The sequence below is a fragment of the Amblyomma maculatum genome, chromosome 7, assembly GCF_055883805.1.
Source record: "Amblyomma maculatum isolate TAMU_Amacu chromosome 7, ASM5588380v1, whole genome shotgun sequence".
Lineage (NCBI taxonomy): Eukaryota > Metazoa > Arthropoda > Arachnida > Ixodida > Ixodidae > Amblyomma > Amblyomma maculatum.
The window spans coordinates 106,308,489-106,328,839 of record NC_139350.1 but is presented as its reverse complement, the minus strand read 5'-3'; the positions used below and the strand labels follow the sequence as shown (position 1 = coordinate 106,328,839).

The 20,351-nt window shown below is 48.0% G+C and overlaps 1 pseudogene; it reads left to right on the top strand.

Moving 5' to 3' along the window:
- The first annotated feature begins 8,215 nt into the window (after nucleotides 1–8,215).
- LOC146184266 (kinesin-like protein KIF18B) lies at nucleotides 8,216–9,432 on the top strand (annotated as a pseudogene).
- Nucleotides 9,433–20,351: the final 10,919 nt, after the last annotated feature.

Sequence of the window (20,351 nt, the reverse complement as noted above, 5' to 3'; positions counted from 1 at the left end):
ATTTTAGCCCTGCATTCCCACTTAATTCGACTTCACACGAGATGCATTGGTCTCTGTAGCACAATACAATGGAGATGCCGCTAAGGCTTGGGCAGGATGTTTTTGCGAGTTTGTGTGTGCATTGCGCGTGCCTTGATATGTATTTCGGCCAGTCAACTGCTGCTATGCCTAAGTGCATATCCTGACCATCTTGTCATTATTTCATTTTTCTTCTCGCTTTTCCCTTTGAAACCAAATGGGTTTCGCCGACTAGCTAAGTCCTTGGGTTGAACACTGTGTCCACAGAAATCTTGACATACAGGCGTCACGGCGGCCATGATTTTGAAGTACACTTTCTTTGGCCTGAATTTGGAGACCATAATAATTATTCGGGGCCTTTGTGCACGTGCCACGTTGACATTGTGAAGTTTCCTGCGATATTGGTGCTTGGGCGACTTCTCCTTTAAAACTCGGTAACTACCCTGTTGGATGTTGCTGAAGTCCCTGTGCTATACTAGCATATGTGTTATGTGCATTGTCATGTTGCTGTTATACATTCACTTGAGGCAAGTGATTTGTGTTTATTACCTAGCCTTAGTCTCCACATGTAGTTTACCATATTTTTCAGAAACGTGTCATACTGCTGCGCATCTTCCTGCAAGACGAGCATCAAGAAAAAGCTTTGTCTAAGTTTTCACAAGTTTCTAGCAGACTGAACTTCTCGCCAGGCAAGGCTTAAAACCATATCCAGAAAATATTTAATTCCCAATGACAAGTCTGTCAGATGCACTCTTTGGGCGCCGACTACTGCTCAGAGTCCTGCAATACTAGGCGCTTGAAGCAAGCATTCTGCTGTTCCTAGCTTTTTTCCTTGCTACCCAAGCTATGTGCAGTTTCGGGTACCAAAAGAAAAGCGGGAAAACTGGACAGTATTGATATTCCCATATTCAGAGACCTGCTCTCTTTTTGCTTGTCAGGAATGAAAAGACCAGACATCGGTTACTTCTTCAATAGTTACAAATTCAGAAACCCCTGTACTGCCTAACCACTGATGCAGTGGTTGCGGACAAAGTGCCTAACTGCAAAAAACTAATAAATAAGGCACTAAGCCGAAAAGCCTTGAGCGTAAGCTAATAAATAAAGCACTATGAGTGCGCAGAGGCTAAGTGCTTGCCATTGTATAAATTATTGTATGCATTGAGACTGTCTAGTCCTGACAATTTTGTCATGAATACAAGCATGGCATGCAGATGTATATAGATTTTTCTGAAAGGTGCTGTTCATCTTTGGTGACTCTGGTGGGCAGATCAACGCTCCGTGCAGAAGCAGGCAGACGCTCACTTCAGAAACAAGACAAACACTAGCGGCTCCGCATGCTCGCGTACAAAACAACAGTGACTTCATCTCTCCATTTCCTATGTTCTTAATCCTATTTCTCGCTTTCCAGAACCTATTTTGACAGGTAAAATGTCGTTTGATTAGGCTTATAATCATCAACAAATTCTGCAGGGAAAACATTACTTGTGCATTGCCTCGCCAGCCAGTCACGTGGCATTCCTTCTAGCAGATGGATTACGCATGTTTTGTCACGTATGCTTTTCATTTCCATGCAGTGCTTGGACATATAGCAAAAACTTAGAGGTCGCTGCAGAGTAACTGCATTGGGAGAATGTGGAAGCATTAGCGCTGCTGTGACGTTTTTGTAATTTTTGGTTTTTATTTTTTTTTTTCATTTTGCCTTTTATTTTATCCATTGGTATATTTATTCACATATATCATTACTGTCATTAGTTATTAATTACCATTGCCACTAATTATCATTTTTTACATATCTCACTAATGTTTTCACATTAGATATTGGTTTACAGGAAAGCAAAGGCACAGTATCTGTCACTTTGTGTGGACACCACTACTACACCGCACTAAGGTTCGCTTACACAGTCATGGCTTCACCAACATAGCCAGTTAATGCTTCATTAATTTTATCCGGGAACTTGCATCCCGCAAACTCGCTCACGATTGTACTCTCTCCTAGCAGCTTCATCTCCACAGAAGCTGGGGCACAAAGTACAAATAAGAATGCGACAGGAACCACCAGTGCTTCTGTGTACCTTTTTTTTTTTTTTTTTTCAGTGTAACTTTCCGCAATGTTTTAGTACACAATGTTTTTAAGGTGCCACAAATGGCATTGGAGGCCGCAGTGAAAGGAATGGCCATGCTTATCTCCGCAGTTATGCTTTCTCCATCCAAATGGGACGACTGTAACAACACTATTGCGCGTGCCGATTCAGGTGGCTGGAGTTTCATGTACAGTTGCGGCCTGGATGGTCGGGCGTCTCCTGCACAGCTTCTCTTCATTAGTTCTGTCATGCACACAGACGTGGCAACAGGTCCATGGGCACATGTAAAGCATACTTGAAATAGCCAGAAAATGATGCAGTTGCTTTTTTTTTTTTCATTTTGTCTCCCACTGTGCCTAAACTGTGAAGTCATGGGAAAGATGAACTGCATGCATACATTTTCTTTAAACCTTAAGCTCATGAAGGAGTTGGTTACTCATGAAAATTAGAAGCGGTGCAATAAGTCTGGCACGATGAAGGAAGACGTGAGCATTAGCACTGCATGTTAACTTTTTGTGTTCCTTCAGTTGTTTTTTTTTCACCCCGCATCAGATTTGCAGCATAATCATGGTTCACAATGAAAAACCTGTAACTAAGGCTGTGCAAATTCAGTACACACTTATGTCCCATTGATTTTTGCTAGAGCACTAGCAGTGATCCTCACTGAAGTAAAATTTGAGTAGCTTTTTTAGAGCAACATATTTCTATAGATAACTGCTACAGAAGCCGTACAGGTGCTTTGTAAGTAATCAACTACTGAAATCTCGTTAATCCAAACCCCATTATTTCGTGTAATTCGAACTAAACTCGGGGACACTTTTTCTTGGCAATGGAACCAAAGCTACACTGCCAAAACGCATCATCTTCCTACGCAGCTGAGTATAGTCCCTAGTTACGTGACCAGTTTCTGAAAAAAACAAATTGAAATCGTAGTGCTAGTTATTTACGGTAATTTTTTTATAACGATTTTCTGAAATGAAGCTCTTATGCCTAAAACACTTGTCTTTATTCCACCGGGTTTTCTTGTGCGATGTCTGTCACGAATTTTAGAGCAGTCGCCATCTTGTCTGCAAAGTCGCCACGACTTTGCAGACAAGACGGCGACTGCCTCCTATTCGGGTCGTTCTGGTACTGGTTCGTCCACTCTGCAACGGTTGGAAGCGTTTTCACCAGACAAGATTCGAGTCAAGTTCAAGAGACGCTGGCTGTCGAAGCAAACGAAAGAAATGATCTGCAATGTCTATGCAGGCCAAAAGCCACGCGGTCGGACTACATGGCGGAGCAACACGTTTAAAGAGGCCCCGCCTCCTTACCTTTGCGCCCATTGCCAAAAAAAAAGTGTCCCCTAGGAGCGTGGTCCCAGCCGACGCCTATGTTAGCATCCTCGATCGCCCGCACCAGTGCGCTTCGGGCGCCCTGTGGGCACCATCTATCCTCGATCAACCGCACCGGTGCGCACCCGCTGTCCTCGATCACCGGAAGCGCCCCTTGCCGGGGCAGTTTCGCGCGTCCCGGCAAGCACTGCGGGACGCGCGATGCAGAGAAGCCGCTTTGCCCTGCTCGATAGTACGGATGGTTGCCGCAATCGATAAACTGCTGTCAAGATCACCTGGTGACGGTATGGCAATCGACCTCACACAGCACGATGAATGCCCGAAAGTCGACCCGTTTTTTCATCGGGCCTATCATCTGGCGCCTCAACGATAGCGAGCGGATGTTTACGATTAACATAGCCTTTGACACGTCAAGCGCGTCAAGTGCGTCAAGCTTGTAACATACATGTGCCTTTGAAGCGTGAATTGTGTTATTTATATGCAGTTCCGAAAACATTTCTTGGTGAGCAGGAACGTCTGCTAATCGGCACGACTGTATGAGAAGTGCTTTTAAGCTCAGCGGGGCCCTATGTGGGAAACAAAAGTAGCGAACAAGCCATCGCCGTAATATTTGGCATAGCAGAAAGTACACTCTATGTCATAATCGACCGTGCAGCCGCTTCCCTGACATCATTCAGTTCTCTTACAGACATTGCCGAATAATAACTCGTACCGTTGTTGCTTTCTACAACGGCACGTGTGGGGCACGGAGTTTGGCGAGATTGCAGCAGACAATCAGATTCGCGCTCTATAAGAAAGGTGTCGCTGCATGCATGCACCCGCGGGGTGCATTTTGTCCTCGTTGTTGAACCTTCTCAGTTTGCCACCGCCGCGGTTTTGGGGCGCACCCAGTGCGCGGTGATAGAGGATGCTAGGAGTCTGGTGTCAGAGCCGGGTTCTGGAAAATTCGTACTGGGGATCGCATCCAGGCACGACCTGCGCGCCTGCGATCAGCGAAGTAGGCTTTCAAGAACTTGAATTGCGAGGGCTTTAAATTGCAAGGAACACTGGTGCCCGCGCAAAGGCACGGCGACGATGGGAAGTTCCCCGTACCTGAAATATTGCTCCATCGCATAATTTCGGTCACGCTGTATCGTGGCTGCGATCAGGCACCGGCCAGTCGCGCCGTTTTTGGCGCTGCTTAGCGCATCACTTCTTTTTAGTTTGGGACGGTTTCCGCTATTCTCACGCCTACGCACATATCCCGCGCGTACGTGCACGCATATGCGGCTTCGTACGCTGGAACTGCGCACTAAACACGGGCAGTGTCACCCCACTACGCACTTCAACGCGATCTTTCACAGCGTGGACTGTGCGATGAAGCATCCTCAAAACACGACGCTGTTTTTGCGAAGAGGAGCCACTGGTACTGCGTTGCGCTGTGAAAAGGGCAGGGAGGACTTCATGAACACTTCGTCAATGTTCCCGACAGAGCGCTTGTCGAAACTGGAGAAAAACGTCATCTCAAATGCATACAGGTATTTTACAAGTGATTTCAGGTAAAATTAGTGCGAGGCAAACAATTTGGCGGCACTCTAGCGACACTTTATTCAGGGTCATTCGATAAGTCGAATTTTCGGTTAATTCGAACATTTTTTTTTTCTGGTCTTTCGAAGGTCGAATTACCCAGAGTGTACGTGTTATTCGCGTGATTCATTGTGTGCAGTGCTTGCAGTCAATTTTGCGGCTCTGCATTAAATTCGGAGTAAATGTAAAGCATTTGATGGCGACCGAAATCCGCAGCCGGTAGTAACATATCCCAGGCAGCACTAACCGTGGAGCAGTATTGGTACTGTATTGATTATTTTCGGTCATGCATAAAACTAGCGCATTGCTAACGGAGTGCGAATATTGGCCCAATGCTTTGTGCTGCCTGATATTGTGGCACTGCGAAGTTCTGCCAATGGCTTCTGTCCCATGCTTGACAGAATGCATGCAGATTGCACTTATGTACTTACGCATATGCATCCACTTATGTACGTGTTCGATCAGTGGGAATATTCGGAAATTACGAGATCTTTTTGTGTGTCTGAACTCGCGGCCAGTCATCGCGGATTCCGAACGGCGTTGCAGCATTTCACAACTGTTACACCAGTCTCTGCTTTAGTGGAATCGAGAGCCGGCACGACGGCACCAACGAGTGAGATGTGGCGCAGCACGGCACGCCATATAGCGCTGGGGTCAATTGTAGCGAACGTGAAGAAGGCAAACGGGTGTTGTGATCATTTTCTATCTCAGCACTCGTACGTGACTGCGGTCGCTTCGCGGTGACCGCTTTAATCCTATGCAGCTTTTGTAACATCTCGTTGATTTGACCCTCGTTAATTAGAACTAGGAGAGCAGTCCAGGCCCTTGTAAGTTTATGGTACCGGGGGCTCGTTAATTCTGACATGGGCGGGCTCGCACCATTTATGTATCTGTACTAGTGCAATCATATATCAAGAATGCAATTGTGGTGCTTTCTGAATATTCTTGGATATTTGTTCAGTATACCTTTAAATACCTATACCTAAAAAGCGTTGACTCACAATGGAGAAAAAGAACTGGGAAACTAACCAGTAAGTATGCTGGTCACAAGGACGGAGAAATAAAAAGCGTTAAGCAACAGGTGAAAAACATAAGGTAAAAATTGGATAAATTCGATGGAAAAGAAACAGAGTGTGGAACTATACCGAAAGTGGAGACGGCTGATCAGGAAGGAAGCTTTCTTTGATAAGTCAAGAGGCATTGCCCTACTTTTTGAAGCTAGATCAGGGTGCCTTAGAACACGCAGCTAAAAAAAGAAATTTAACCATATGGTAACTCCAGTGAAACAATTGAACATCTTATACTCGAATGAGATGGTACCCATACGGAAGTCGATGCAGGCGCAGTCACTGTTCCTGAGGCCCTGTGGTTTAGAGATACCAGTGGTTGAGTGAATGAACCTGCGGTGGAAGCTAGCAAAAAACGATTGGAAGATTCGTTGCTTAAAAGCAGAAAAGTGACTTGATATTAGTAATGTAGAAACAAAACTTCAGTAAATAGAATGATGGTATAGCTAACCGATCTAAAACAGTAATTAAGATATAGAAAAAAACGAGCATGATAGTAATTGCTACCACCCTGTTTCAAAGGGGACGCTCCTATATTCCATCCACCCACCCGTCCGTCCGTCCGTTCGTCCGTCCGTCCATCCATCCATCCCATCTCATCCATTCCATCCTTCTATCGTCAGCGCCCTCCGTAGAGACCTCGGCAAAACCTCCGCGCAGTGCGGCCGCGTCGTCTGCTCCCCGCTGCATTGAAACGGATGTTGCGGTCTGATCTGCGCTGCATTCCAGCGCGTTTACGCGCGCGCGCAGTTGTTTCCTCCTCCGGCCGCGTTCTGGCCGTCGTCGCGTTCTAACAAAGGAGGAACAAAAAAAAAAAAGAACGTGAATGAAAAAAATGACGGCGCACTTTTTCACGAAACTTGGTGCTAAACGGTAACGGGATGGTTATCGGCCCCCCCTTTTTAAGTCAATCGTTGTATTCTCATATGCGATCCTGCTTCCGGAGCTCACACTGCGCACTCGCTCGAGCAGATGACTGAACTGGATTGCAGAGAGTGGCTGTGGAACTACGAAGACAATCGTCTCTCTGGAGAACTGTCTCCTCTGCACCGAAAGTCGTCAGGCGTTTCCTGGCTCTTCGTCTCGTGGAGAGAGGAAACTGCCGCAGAAATGGCATGCCTCGGCTTCTCGTCAGTGATCCAAGTTGTGACAGCGCCGCAGCAGCAAACCCCATATTTCTCGCTTTCGAAAGCATTGATAAAAAAGACATTTCCAACTAGCCTCATTGCCAGCCGGGGAACCGAAAAAAAAGCAAAAATGAGAAACCCCACTGGCGAAGAGCTACGGCTTTGCGCGCGTCTGCACGCGACTGCTCCCCCTCCTTCTCCTGCGCTTGTCACGCGCTTCCGCGCGAACCGGCTGCGCAGACTCCTCAGCCGCGGCCGTGTGCAGTTAATATTCGTGTCAGGCTTATGCGATAGATGGCGGTAGCTGTGAAGAACACTCATCATCGTTTCTCTATTGTTCGCTCGGCGGAAAACGTTATGGAGGGGCTTTACGTCTTCCAAAGACGTTTTCAACCAGTAGCAGACGAATTTTCAACCACTCGTATAGGGCGCCACATTTTGTGAAAAAGGTGGATTAAGACTCATACAACTAATGCAAGATATGTATACATATTAGCGATTTCCTGAACGCTGGGAACTTTATTTCTCGAACGTTAACGGCAGGTCCGATGAAGAATGTCTAACACATTTTTAAATATTATCGGATGCGCCAGTTTATGCGGGGTACACTAAAGTCCATCATCGACGCTCGCTCGCACTGAAAATGTAACGGAGGGTGTTTTACGCTAGGCTATAGCGTACCTTGTTTGCGTCACATATATAGAGTAATACGAAGATTGCTTGGAGAAATTATGTCAGGAGCTGCTGAATACTTTATTTGAGTTCAAGCGGATAAATATTGTGTGCTAGCAGTGTGGTCCGCGTGAAGTCCTAGTCAGGATGTACCGCGGTACCAAGTATTTTGCTAGTGGTATCTGCGGCCAAGCTACCGCCGCACCGTCATGGGATTCACAACGAAGGACCTTTGCAGACAGCGACACTCAGCTGGCTGATCCCATGTTCACGGGCTCCAGAGCCTGTGTGTGGCGACCGCCACAAGAGCAGTAGAGGGAGACGCTTGACTCGTACGGATGGCATCAAAGATGGCGCCCTTCACCGCCACCACTTCCCAACTTCCACGGAAGCGACGATCCAATGAGCCTGCCCCAAAAATCACAACTCCCAAGCGCCGCCGGTCGGGCGCCCAACCATCAGCAAGCAGGCGGGTGCATGCGTTCTCCCTCTAAATGAGCGTGAGTCCGAGGCCGCCAGTGTAATGCGCGTGGTGAATGAGCGGTGCCTAGTATTTGACCCCAAGGTCGAAGCAGATCCCTTCTACTTCCATGGGCAGATGTCGTGCGGAAGCCTTGTCAGACCGAACAAGGTCAGACTTTCATGCTTGAAAAAGTACGTGTTTGATGAAACAAAGGATAAAACATACGTCTTTGAGAACAACACGAAGGAAATGGTAACGACGCTCCTGGACGGCTGCATCTGTTCAGTGTTTGCGACCAGTGCGGGCAAGACGTTCACTACGCTCGGCACGGAACACTGCCCTGGCGTGGTGTCCCTCACCTTGAGCCTCTTGTACGAGTTCGCGGATCAGCTGCGCTGAGGGCCAGTCTTGCGACGTTGCCGTGGCCTACCTTGAGGTGTACAATGATATGGTGCGCGACGACCCGCCAAGGACATCACCATCTTAAACCTCTCCATCCACTAGGTGAAAGAGGCTGATGCTCTTCTAGACCTGCTGCCGAAAGGCAACAAGAATCGAACTCAGCACGCCACTGACGGCAACGCTGAATCGTCATGGTCACATGCCATCTTCCAGGTATATGTGACGCAAACCGAGACAGTGACAGGCACAAGAAAGGCATCCGCGCTTCAAAGATGAACTCTGCCGATCTTGCCGACTCGGAGCGCGCTGCCGCAGTCAACAGGAATATTGGGGCTACGCTGCGCGATGGCATCAAAATCAATCTGCCCCTCCTGGCCCTCGGCAATTGCATAGATGCCCTTTCCAAGAATGGGATGCAGCGGGTTCCCTACTGAGGCTCGAAGCTGACGCACATACTGAAGGACTCTCTGGGTGGGACGTGCCGGTTGATGATCGCCGCTGTAACGCCGTCGAAGCTCAACACATAGATACGTACAACACGCCCAAGTGTGCTGAGCGGGCGATGAAGGTCGAGCTGCAGACCAAGAAGAACATCCTGAATGCGAACGGGCATATGTTGATGTACAGTGCACTCATTGAGAGTACAAGCAGAAGGTCGACAGCGCAGAGGCAGAAAAGGCTGTTCTGGCGGCTAAGGTGTAGGTGCTCAAAAGAAGCCTGGGGTTGGCCAAGAGCGATGCCTTGCTCCCACGTGCCTCTCCAGCAATCCGCAGCACTGAGAAACAAGGCTGGCCACGCCCGTCAGTCGCCCGAGAGAAGATGGCCGATGACTGTGAAGCGGCAGAAATCGCTAGCGTTTTCGCTTGCATGTGATCGAGCGACGAGAGCGACGTAGTTCCAACTCGTTGGAAATATTTCGCTCTCGTCGCTGCCGCTCAGTTCGCTTGCATCTGACCCCATCTGTTCGACATCGATAGCGGGAAAAAGATCTACTGACAGGTGCCCTCACTGTGACACTCCACCTGACGTCTGCGATGTGCGTCACTTGTTGTGGACGTGTCCATCAACGACTAACATTAGGCAACGGATAATCATGAAGGTGGGCCTGCGGTGGAATCGCGATAGTGATTATAAGGAATGGACAATCGCTATACTGCCAACCTTCTCGAATACATAAGCGCAACTGGACTTCACTCCTTCTTTTAACTTTCTATCTCCTGCATCCCATTCCCCCTTTCTCAACTTATGCCTTGTGGCAAACTCTTCGAAAAAAAAAAAATCGCTTGCATGTGAACCAGCCTGAATCGCGGCGGGCCTAGCGCGAGCGCGTCTGCCCGCGCTACGGCCCGCTTCTTCCTCATACGTAACAATATGAGCACGCAGTTGTATACAAACAACACAATTATTTGCATCTCTTCAGCTTCAGGTGCTTTATCTGCTCTGCTTTAGAGCTCTACTCTTGGTTTAGTGACCTGCACATAAAAACGGAATCGCATGAGGACGTAGAACTTCACGCGTCATTTCTGTCAAGGGTAGGACGTTCAAGCTTGGAAATATCTGCGCTTTGCAAAAACAGCAAATTCACGCATATACTTCTTCCATTAATTTCCTTCCCTGAACTGAAAACAAAAAAAAAGCTATGAAAGGCCCTTCCAGCGTATTTACGAGCTAAGCTCTGCATACGGATGAAGAAGGCGGTCGAGGTTTGAGATGAATTCATTTTCTTTTTATTTGTGCCGCGCAGGTTTACTCGAAATGAGATACGCAGCTAGGTACTGCATTTTGGTTTGTGCATGAACTTTCGATCCACATATACTGTATAAGCTCTGCGACTGCTGATCACCTGGAGGAAGGGCATTCAGAGTAGCTGCGACGTCCTCTAGCCTTCCGTTGTCAACCAAGCGGTCAAGCTCATCAATGGGACTTTAAAGAAGCAGGGTGGGTTGCTCGCTTGTGTGGCTAACGTGATTCCCTCACTGAATGGAGAGGGTGTATTTCGAGAAGGGCTCGAATGGGGAAGACAGCGGAAAGGGCGCGCAATGAGCAAAAAAAAAAACAAAACAAAAGAACGAAAAAGCGTTCATGAAGGGTGGGGGATGAAAGCCCAACGAGACGGACTGTCTTTGCAGACATGTGTTTTCCTCCTTTACCCATCATGAACAACGCACCATAGTGCAACAGAGAAGCAGCGCGATGCACGACGCAGGACTCGAGCCGCAGAAGCAGACGCCCCGAACGTTTTCTCCTCGACGCGCGCGCTTTTGATGCGATGGATGGATGGATAGGATAATTGGGATGGTGTGTGTGTGTGTGTGTGTGTGTGTGTGTGTGTGTGTGTGTGTGTGTGTGTGTGTGTGTGTGTGTGTGTGTGTGTGTGTGTGTGTGTGTGTGTGTGTGCATGCGTGTGTGTGTGTGTGTGTATGTGCGTGCGTGCGTGTGGACGGAAGGAAGGAAGAAGGGAAGCAAGGAAGAAAGAAAGAGAAAGGAAGGGAGGGAGGGAGGGAGGGATGGTGGATGGATGGGTGGGTGGATTAGGAGCTTCCCCTTTGAAACGGGGTGGTGATTGTCATCACCATGCTCAACCTTTCATCTTTTTTAACTTAGATAATCCAACTCCGGGTTATCTTTAAATGCCCGTGTTTAATTTCCATTTAGATTCAGGCGTCTCCTACCTACTATTTGTCCACCAATTTTCTAAACGTCTCTCTACCGCCGATTTGTTCACACTTCCTTTGTTACCTCTAAACCGCAGGGCCTCGGTTAGAGTGACTATGTCCGCATCTACACCTGGATGGATGCTGCCACACTCCAGTATAAGATGTTTCTGGACATCTACCGTACATAGTACAACATTCATCTTCTTGATTAAACTTCATTCTGAAGCTTCGGGTTCTAAGGCATTTTGATCTAGCGTCAAAAAGGCCGCTGCCTGTTGTCATAGAAGGTTTCCTTCTTAATCAGATTTCTCCATTTTCTATATATGTCTAAGGTTGGCTTCTTTTCCATTCAATTATTCCACTTTTTAGCCTCTGTGGTCTTTACCTGGCGTTTAACGTTGTTTTTCTCCGTCCGTCCTGCCTTCCTACATACTTACTGGTTATTTTTCTGGTCCTTTTCCGCCAGTTTGAGTCAATGCCATTTCGGTATAAGCATTTAAATACTTTCTAGCTGCCCACCTATTGTCATTTTCCTGAGACGTTCTTCGTACAATATTTTGCTCCTAGCCTATCGTGCCTTTAAAGAAGCCCAGCCCATGTCTCTCTGTACTGCTTCGTTTGTAATTCTACCGTGGGCTCCAAGTGCTAACCATCCCATAGATCTTTGATTTATTTCTGACTATCTGCCCTTAAGCACAAAACCGCGTTCTAGAAGGTAAGCCCTGGTACCATTATTCATTTCCAAATACCTTTAAGCACTTCATACCTGTTGTACCCCCCTAATGATATATGTGTTTCGTTATCGCGGCATCACTTCGTCCCTTCGCCTTGGTGGCCTGTTTTTCCATGTACCTTCGTTTATCTATATACCTCGAGGTACTTGTATTCTACCAGTCTTCGTATCTCACTTACTTGTATTGTCAGCTTTTTATCAGTGGAATCGTTGAATATCATCAGACGCGACTTAAGTGCGCTGAAGGTAAAGGCGACTGCATCTCCTTCGCATTCACATATATTAATCGATGCTTGTAAATATTCCCGGTTATTGGCTAATAGAACAATGTCGTCCGCGCACATTAATCCTAGAAGCATTTGCACTACATTCATTCCACCTGGCTTATACGAGAGATTTAAACTAAGGTTTCTTTCTCGAAGACTATTTTCTATATTCTTCATATAAATCATGAACAACAGCGTCGATAGTAGATATACTTGCTTCAGTCCTTCGCATACCTCGACAGTACTTCTTAACCGCTCCCATGCAATCTCTACTTTACTATCTCTGTGTATTTACTTTAGTAATTCAATTACTTCTTTACAGATGCCTTCAGATTTGAGTGTGTTCTACAGAAGTTCCCTGCTTACGCTGTCGAATGCACGGCTTATGTCCAGAAAGGCTAAATACAGCAGTCTGTTTTCCGCCCTTGCCATTTCTATGCATTGGGTTGTTACGAAAATGCTATCATCTAGGCGCCTACCACTCCTGAACTCCTGCGACTGACAGCGTCACCTACGCTTTTCATCGCTCCCATTGCCGCGCGCTGGAGACGGCGCACTTCTCAATTCTAGAACACCATATCCCGGCTACAGAAGTGGTGGTAAAGGACCGTATAGTCACAGTCAAGCCCCTGACGATAATAGGGGCGCACCACGCGGACACACCACGTGAGCTGGCTTGAGGACAAAGAGTTTGCTCCATTCTGTGACTGCGCTCATATTTTTCAGTTTTATTTTTTTTTTTAAGTTATATGCAGGCTAGGAAACAATCATTGTTACCGCCCGACAGAAAGGGAAGAACGCCATCACCATCATTACTAGGGTGCATAACCCTACCCTTCCTCAATAGCCAGCAGAGGCGAGGAGATTGAAGAGTTCTAGCGCCGTTCTTTAGGCTCCCCATATCCTCCCTTCCCTTCTTCCTGGGCCCCAAAATTGACGCTACAAGTCGGCCGATATAATCGCGCGTCCGGTATCTTCCCGCCACAATCAAGCATGCTTTAAAACTGTGCTAGGCGCAGCCGTTTCTCCTCCCGGTTCACGTAGAGGCCACCTTAGCTCGGCTCGTGTTGCGAGCGGCGCGGGGACCCCCGTTGCTCGCATGACTTTTCCAAAAGAGACACATCTCTCGCACTAAAAACAAATTGCAAATATTTAGAACGACGGTACGGGTGCTGCTTAGCAAGCACAAACTTGGGGATGACGCAACACTCTCATCACATTTTAATCCTGCCTACAGCTTTACTTTTTCGGCCTCTAGGCGCCACCATCTTCTCTAGAGGGCCAAGCTTAGCGCCTGCGCCTCCGTAGGCCTTCGGTCCCGAATGCCTCCAAATAAACTGGATCCTTGCGCAGCTTCTCCCACTTCTTCTTCATCATGTTGGACCACGGGGACGGGTCCCATCCTAGCATTTCGTAGAATTCGTTCATCTGCTTCACAATCAGCAGCTGCAAAGAGACATGAAAGCAGACAAAATAAGAAGAAACATATGCACCTTTCGAAACCACTTTGACCAAAAAAAAAAAAAGCACCGCGAGGATACAAGACTCCGCGGACGATGAACCATTTTTACTAACTGCTGTTTTTGTTGTTGTATTCTATAGATACTCTTTGCAGAATAGTGCGTCAATCGTATCTTGAACAGAAAACGCAAGGCTGGTAATCCGACATCCAAGGCAACCGGTAATCCGACATCCGTCTATGCAAGTACGTCTTCACTATGTTAAAGGTATACTGAACAAATATCCAAGAATATTGAGAAAGCACCAGAATTGCATCCTTAATACACGATTACACTAGTAGACACATAATTCGGGTTAGTTTTGAGTAGATGGCTGCATTTTTGGCGTTTTCAGAGCGGCCGCCGGGTCAGAGGCAGCGCGCTCCCGCACCTGAAGTTGGTTGACCGACTACACGCAGTGTTGGTTCCCCCTCGCCGCGCCGTGCACAATGCTACGAAATGTGAAATGCTGCACACGAGGGAGGTCGAGGGGGGCGAATTGTGCGCGGGAACACGAGCAGCAAAAAAAGAAAAAAAAATGTCCGTTCCTGCTCATTGTGAGTTCCACGGGGGAAAGGAAAAATGAAAAGGTGCGACCGGTCGCCATGGGGGTAGTTGTGACGTGATATCCGGTTTGGTCGGAGCTTTCACAGGAGCCCGCTAGGTGCGGCGATTTGAGAAATATTCATTAAAATACTTACTTTCAGCTAATATCTGTTCATAAAGTGGATTGTTTTGGTCACTCCCAATGCGATAGCTACCATCTGCGCTGGAAATCTCGGCGGCAATTTTTTTATTCAGTATACTTTTAATGTCTTATGGTGTTCATTCAGGCTGCGCATCGTCGTCGAAATGAGGGGCAAGTTAGACTTTCTCTTGATGTTGTTATTGCAGTTTCGCCAAGTCAGGTATTCTGTGGAGATGTGGTCCGTTTGGGCGTGACACGTTGCAGAAGGATGGCAAGGCTGGGAATGTACAGCCACATTTATTTACACGATGTACAACTTTCTACACTTCGACCAAGGTGGTCTCTACCGTATCGGATGATCGGGAACGTCAGGCGAGAGTTCGTCCTTCAAGAGATCTTGTGCCGACTAAATTTGCGTTACGCGTAGTGTTTCCTCGTTCCTCTGAGTGCGGTCAGCGCAAAGCATGGCCTAGTGCGAACTCTCTCCTCAGACTCTCCACCAAAAGCCACCGTACAAGTCTGCGCTTTTCTTGGCGCCAAAACACCTCCTTAAATAAGTTCGCCCAATATTATTGGGAGCATTTTAGAATTAAATAGTAAATGAGCCAATCGGAGAGTTTTATTTAAATTTGAACTGACCCATGGAACCGTGGTCTTCACGCTCTTGTTTACTCGCGAGAGCAGCGTGCATTCTACAAAGTTGTTGAAGCCCTTCTCCTTCAAAAGATGGCAGACAGGGTCTCTCAACAACATCCCGCTGCGGTGGCTCAGTGGTTAGGGTGCTCTATTGCTGAACCCAAGGACGCGGGATCGAATCTCGGCCGCGGCGGCAACTTCTCGATGGAGGTGAAAAGCAAGGCGCCCGTGTGCTGTGCGTGACAGTGCACGTTAAAGAACCCCAGGTGGTCGAAATGATTCCGCAGCCCTCCACTATACCGCATCTGTCATTATATCCTGTGTCACTTGAACAACAATAAAATAAAACAAGAACACGCACAAACACCACATCCACCAGCCGTTCTCACAGTAGATACATATGGCGTCTTCTGAGCTTAGCTGACCGTCGGGAGGGTGTGAAAAAAGAAAAAAAAGTAACCGTTCGATCGCAGTGCGACTGCTTGCGAGTGCTCCTAGCTTTCCGGTAGCTTTCTACGCGCTACACTTTCCAACCGTCTAAGAGCAGCCCTCTCCAAAAAAAAAGCGAAAAAACTGCCATCGAATAATGCGCCGGGGAGCGCGACAAACAAGCCCCTTCTCAGAGCGTGTCTCCTTCCAGAGTCCCCTGCTATCGTGACTATTTTTACTTTACCGCTCGAGACACCTTTGCGAGCAGCATTTGTTGCAGTGAGAAAATGAATGAAATACATTTACAGTTGGAACGGCGTGATGCCCGGGTGAGGGTGAGAAATTAGGGAGGTTTAGAATACGGGAGACCCTACCGGTTAGGGGGATAGAGGGATTACGGGAGGACAATGCGTACGTGCGGAATGCTGCGATGAATGGCTGGGGGGGGGGGGTGAGGTAATCACCATGGCACGCGCACTCGCGCCCTGCTATTACCCTATTCGCCTAAATATCACGTACTCAGAAAGACAAGGTAAAAAAAAAAAAATCATTCGTGCACCCATATAGCAGCAGACATGTCTACACAGACAGTATATCTCGGCATACACTGATTTATATATATGATGCATTGGGTACCTCAGCAAAGCATAAGGACTAAAAACAGATTGCCCAGTCGTAGGCAGCACACAAGCTCAAGCAAACGTTCACGCAGCAAAGCACAGAAATAAACGCGCAAGAGTGGACTCCCGCCCGGCTCGCCACCGGCGAAACCCATATCAGTGCAGGGACTCTTCACCATGTCTAAAGACTGTTCGTCGCAAAGTGAGATTAAACCAGTTACAAGCTGTACGGCGTCAGTACAGAGTCCAGTATACAAGCAAAACAACGCAAATCCGCCAACCAACAGGGCTCATGCTGAGAATGAATGAATGAAAAACATTTATTTACAGTTTTCTGCAGGTAATGTACGGGAGTGGTCTTTTGAGGGGCCGTCCCTTACAATTTCTAGGTGGGCTCTCTCTTACGGGAGCCCATTGGCGTCGGCCGTGGCCTGGGCCCGCTCGACCAAGGCCTATTAGGCCGTCAAGTAAGAGCAGCCGAGCAGGGAGCAGGGTTGCCTCCCAGTCCTCCCGGGCAGGTAGGGGGGATAGATTTGGAGCTCTTTCGCATGGTCACATCATGTGCAAAATGTCCGATGACTTTTCCACACAGTTCGGGCATTTCCCCGTGCAAGCAAGGTCCACGCATTTTAATACTGCCAGACACAGTACAGTTTCGGTGTAACGGTGAAGAAGAATGAGCTCGTCCGCCTTTATGACGTCCTTGCAGTGCTTAGGCTAGATAAAATGGCCGGCTTTGTAGACTCGAGTGATCTCGTTGAAATTATAGGCGGGATTGGGTTTGGAGTCCGGATCGGTGGGGGACGAGGGTGGTGCCCGGAAAGTGAGCGCGCGCCCGGGCGGCTGCATGGACTGTCTCGTTTCCCTTGAGGCCAGTGTGAGCCGGAGCCCAGATAATCGTTCGGTGTTCGGGGGCACCAAGATAGTCGCTATTTTGTAAAATTTTGTTGGCGAAGTACGGTATGTCACCAGCTCGATATTGCGGCAGGCACCCCTCGAGTCGGTGGTGATGACCCGTGAGTCGATCTGCGCGACTGCAGCGATGGCGAACGCTTCCATGAGTGTAATGTTGTGTTAGGAGTCCCTTAACTTGAGCTATTCCAGCAGTTCCAGTTTCCCTTATTCCTATCTAATGCGCCGCGCGTGCCTCACGTGTGCATCTCGGCACATGCTACTTAGGCTAGCGTGGCTATAACACGAGCGCGTTGCTCTTCGTCGCAACAGGTGGTGGAGTGGGATAGCTTGGCCTAAGATTCATCAATGCCCACCTGGGTCGGGCACCACCGCTTCCCGGATGAGACTGCATACCTCTACTTGCGTGGCAGAAGCTGCCCACCTGGGGCTGACATTCACTCGCGGCGCAAACTTTCCACTTCGAGTCCTCTGCCTAGTGTCGGATGGATGGATGAAATATAGAAGGATCCCCTTTGAAACGGGGTGGTAGCAGCTGCTATCATGCTCATTTTCCTCCATATATCTTAATTATTGTTTAGATTGGTTAACTATACCATCATTCTATTTATTGAATTTTTCTTTCTGCATTACTAACATCATGTCACTTTTCTGCTTTTAAGTCACCAATCTTCCAATCGTTTTCTGCTAGCTTCCACCGCAGGTTTATTCATCCGGCCACTGGCATCTCTGAACCCCAGAGCATTAGGAACAGTGACTGCACCTGCATCAACTTCCGGATGGATACCATTACATTCGAGTGTAACATGGTTAATTGTTTCTGTGGAGTTACCATATACTGCACATGTGTCATCGTTATTGTTAAATTTCTTGTTGTAGCTGCGTGTTCTAAGGCACCCTGATCTATAGCTTCAAAAAGTAGGGTACTGCTTCTTGAGTTATCAAAGAAAGCTTCCTTCCTGATCTGCCTTTTCCACTTTCGGTATAGTTCTACACTCTGTTTCTTTTCCATCAAATTTATCAAATTTTTACCTTGTGTGTTTTTCACCTGTTGCTTAACGCTCTTTATTTTTTCGTCCTTGTGACCAGCATACTTAATGGTTAGTTTCCAAGTTCTTTTCCTCCATTGTGAGTCAACGCTTTTTAGGTACAGGTATTTAAATAATTTAGCTGCCCATCTGTTACGGTCCAATTTCCTCGCACGGGCGCTGTTAGGTTTGGGTCGCGCGCCTGTGTATCGCACCGCTGCCACCAGTTATTAGGTTCGGGCTGCGCGCCTGGTTATCGTACCGCTGCCACCAGTTATTACATGCGGCGCGCGGCCCCTTGGTAGCGTTGGTCTGGCGGCTCCGTGGCTCGGCGGACGGCATCAACGGTCCCAGCAAAGACGAGGCGAGGCGTCTTCTAACGAAACAACCTTTACTAAAACATCATGAAGGAACGGACAGAGAAGCTGACCCGGAGAGAATACAGACACGCTCACACAGCTGGTGTCTAGCGTCGTCACAGCGACGCCTTCCAAAGTAGTCTGTCGCAGCGGAGTCTGCCGCTGCTTTTTATAGGCTTGCCAGTTCACAGGGAAAGGGAGAGCCCTGCGTGTCCCGACACGAGAAGATGACTCAGTCGCAGATGGCACGACCACATCTCCTCCACCTCCTGCAGACGGAGGAGGGCGACGAACTCTCCCTCGAGCTCCGGGCTTGACCAGCATTTGCACACACACGCTCGCACCCACATTTGGCGCGCGGCAAGATCACGTCGAGACGTGCCCGCGGGAGGAAGCGTTGGGCGGCCGATGGACGGCGCCGAAATAGCCGAACCGCTCGCTGTTCTGCCTGTTGCTATGCGGCGGCCGCGTCAGCTGTCACACTTGTCGGTGGCGAAACGTAACAGCGCCTTGCATCTATAAAAACGGCCGCCGTAGTCGATGTTTAACTCGTACTGGTCTTTAGCCGGCCGGGTGTTTCACGCGTACGTCACGAAAGCACCTCAAATCAGTTGCCATGCATCGATCCTTTGCATATTTGCATATATAGTACTGATTGAACCCCCCCCCCCCCCCCCGCAAAAAAAGGCGACAACAATTATGCTGTGTTTCTCACTCCTAACCATGCTTATAATCATTCCTTAATTGGCAGAATATATCCATGCTCATTACGCTCTTCGCATTTAGTCTATATATATATAATTGTTGACAACGAATAAATTGCTTTACGAATGATTTAGTTAAGGAGTTTTCTAATTTTACAATTTCCGACGCTCTTGCCGGTAATATAAGAGGTATTTACTCACGCGCTGTGCGCGGTGCATTGTGGGTAATTAAGGCGCAGTCCGCCATTTTTGTGTCCATGGAACGAACAGGTGAACGTAGTACTTGTATCAAGTGCTGTCGTGCGGTTCTACAAGCAGTGGCATCCGCAGCTATATGTTGTTTATTGAGCTATCGTAGACTGTAATAGACGCGTGCACAGTGTTAACAACGGAAGCTGAAGAGCTGCGCGAACGACCTCTGCATTTTAAGGTTCCGGAAGTACACACGAACAATTCCACTCGAACGAGACACCTCACCGAGAAGCGACGTCACGTATGGCTGGCACGGCTCAACCGCACAAGTATCGTGGAATATGAGAAATGTATGTCAAAATGGGCTGGACTGGAATCTTCCGGATGTGCCCTAGTAGCCAGCTCTTGTCACTACCCGTGCATGACTGTTCTTCACGCAGTCGTAAGACACATTCCCGGTAAAAGAGCAGCGCGGCGATCGCTTCCAGTCATGCACATGCATGCAGCGCGCCGCCAACACCTCCTCGTCGTGTTTTGCTGCAATAAAATCCTTCAAAAAGGGCTCGCTAAACTTTGTGTGTGTTTGCCGTACTTGCCTCATTCGATCAGAAGAAGTCGGATGTTCGCATCGTCTGTATCGGCTGCTAATCAAAGCAGACCGCATGCAGATTCGGCTAAGGAACGTAGGCGGGCAGAGTTGTTTTGCAGAAGGTTTGAAGAACTTTTTAAAACTTATTTATCACTAATAACAAATTAAGTTTAGCTTGGCCAAAACTGCGCTGTATTTCAAAAGCTTTGTTGCAAAAAGTTATTTCGAGCCTGCAAGGCAACGAGGTGGCGCCACCGGTGTCATCATTGTGGCCTGTGGCAGCGGTTTCGATTGCTTCCTTACGTGTAC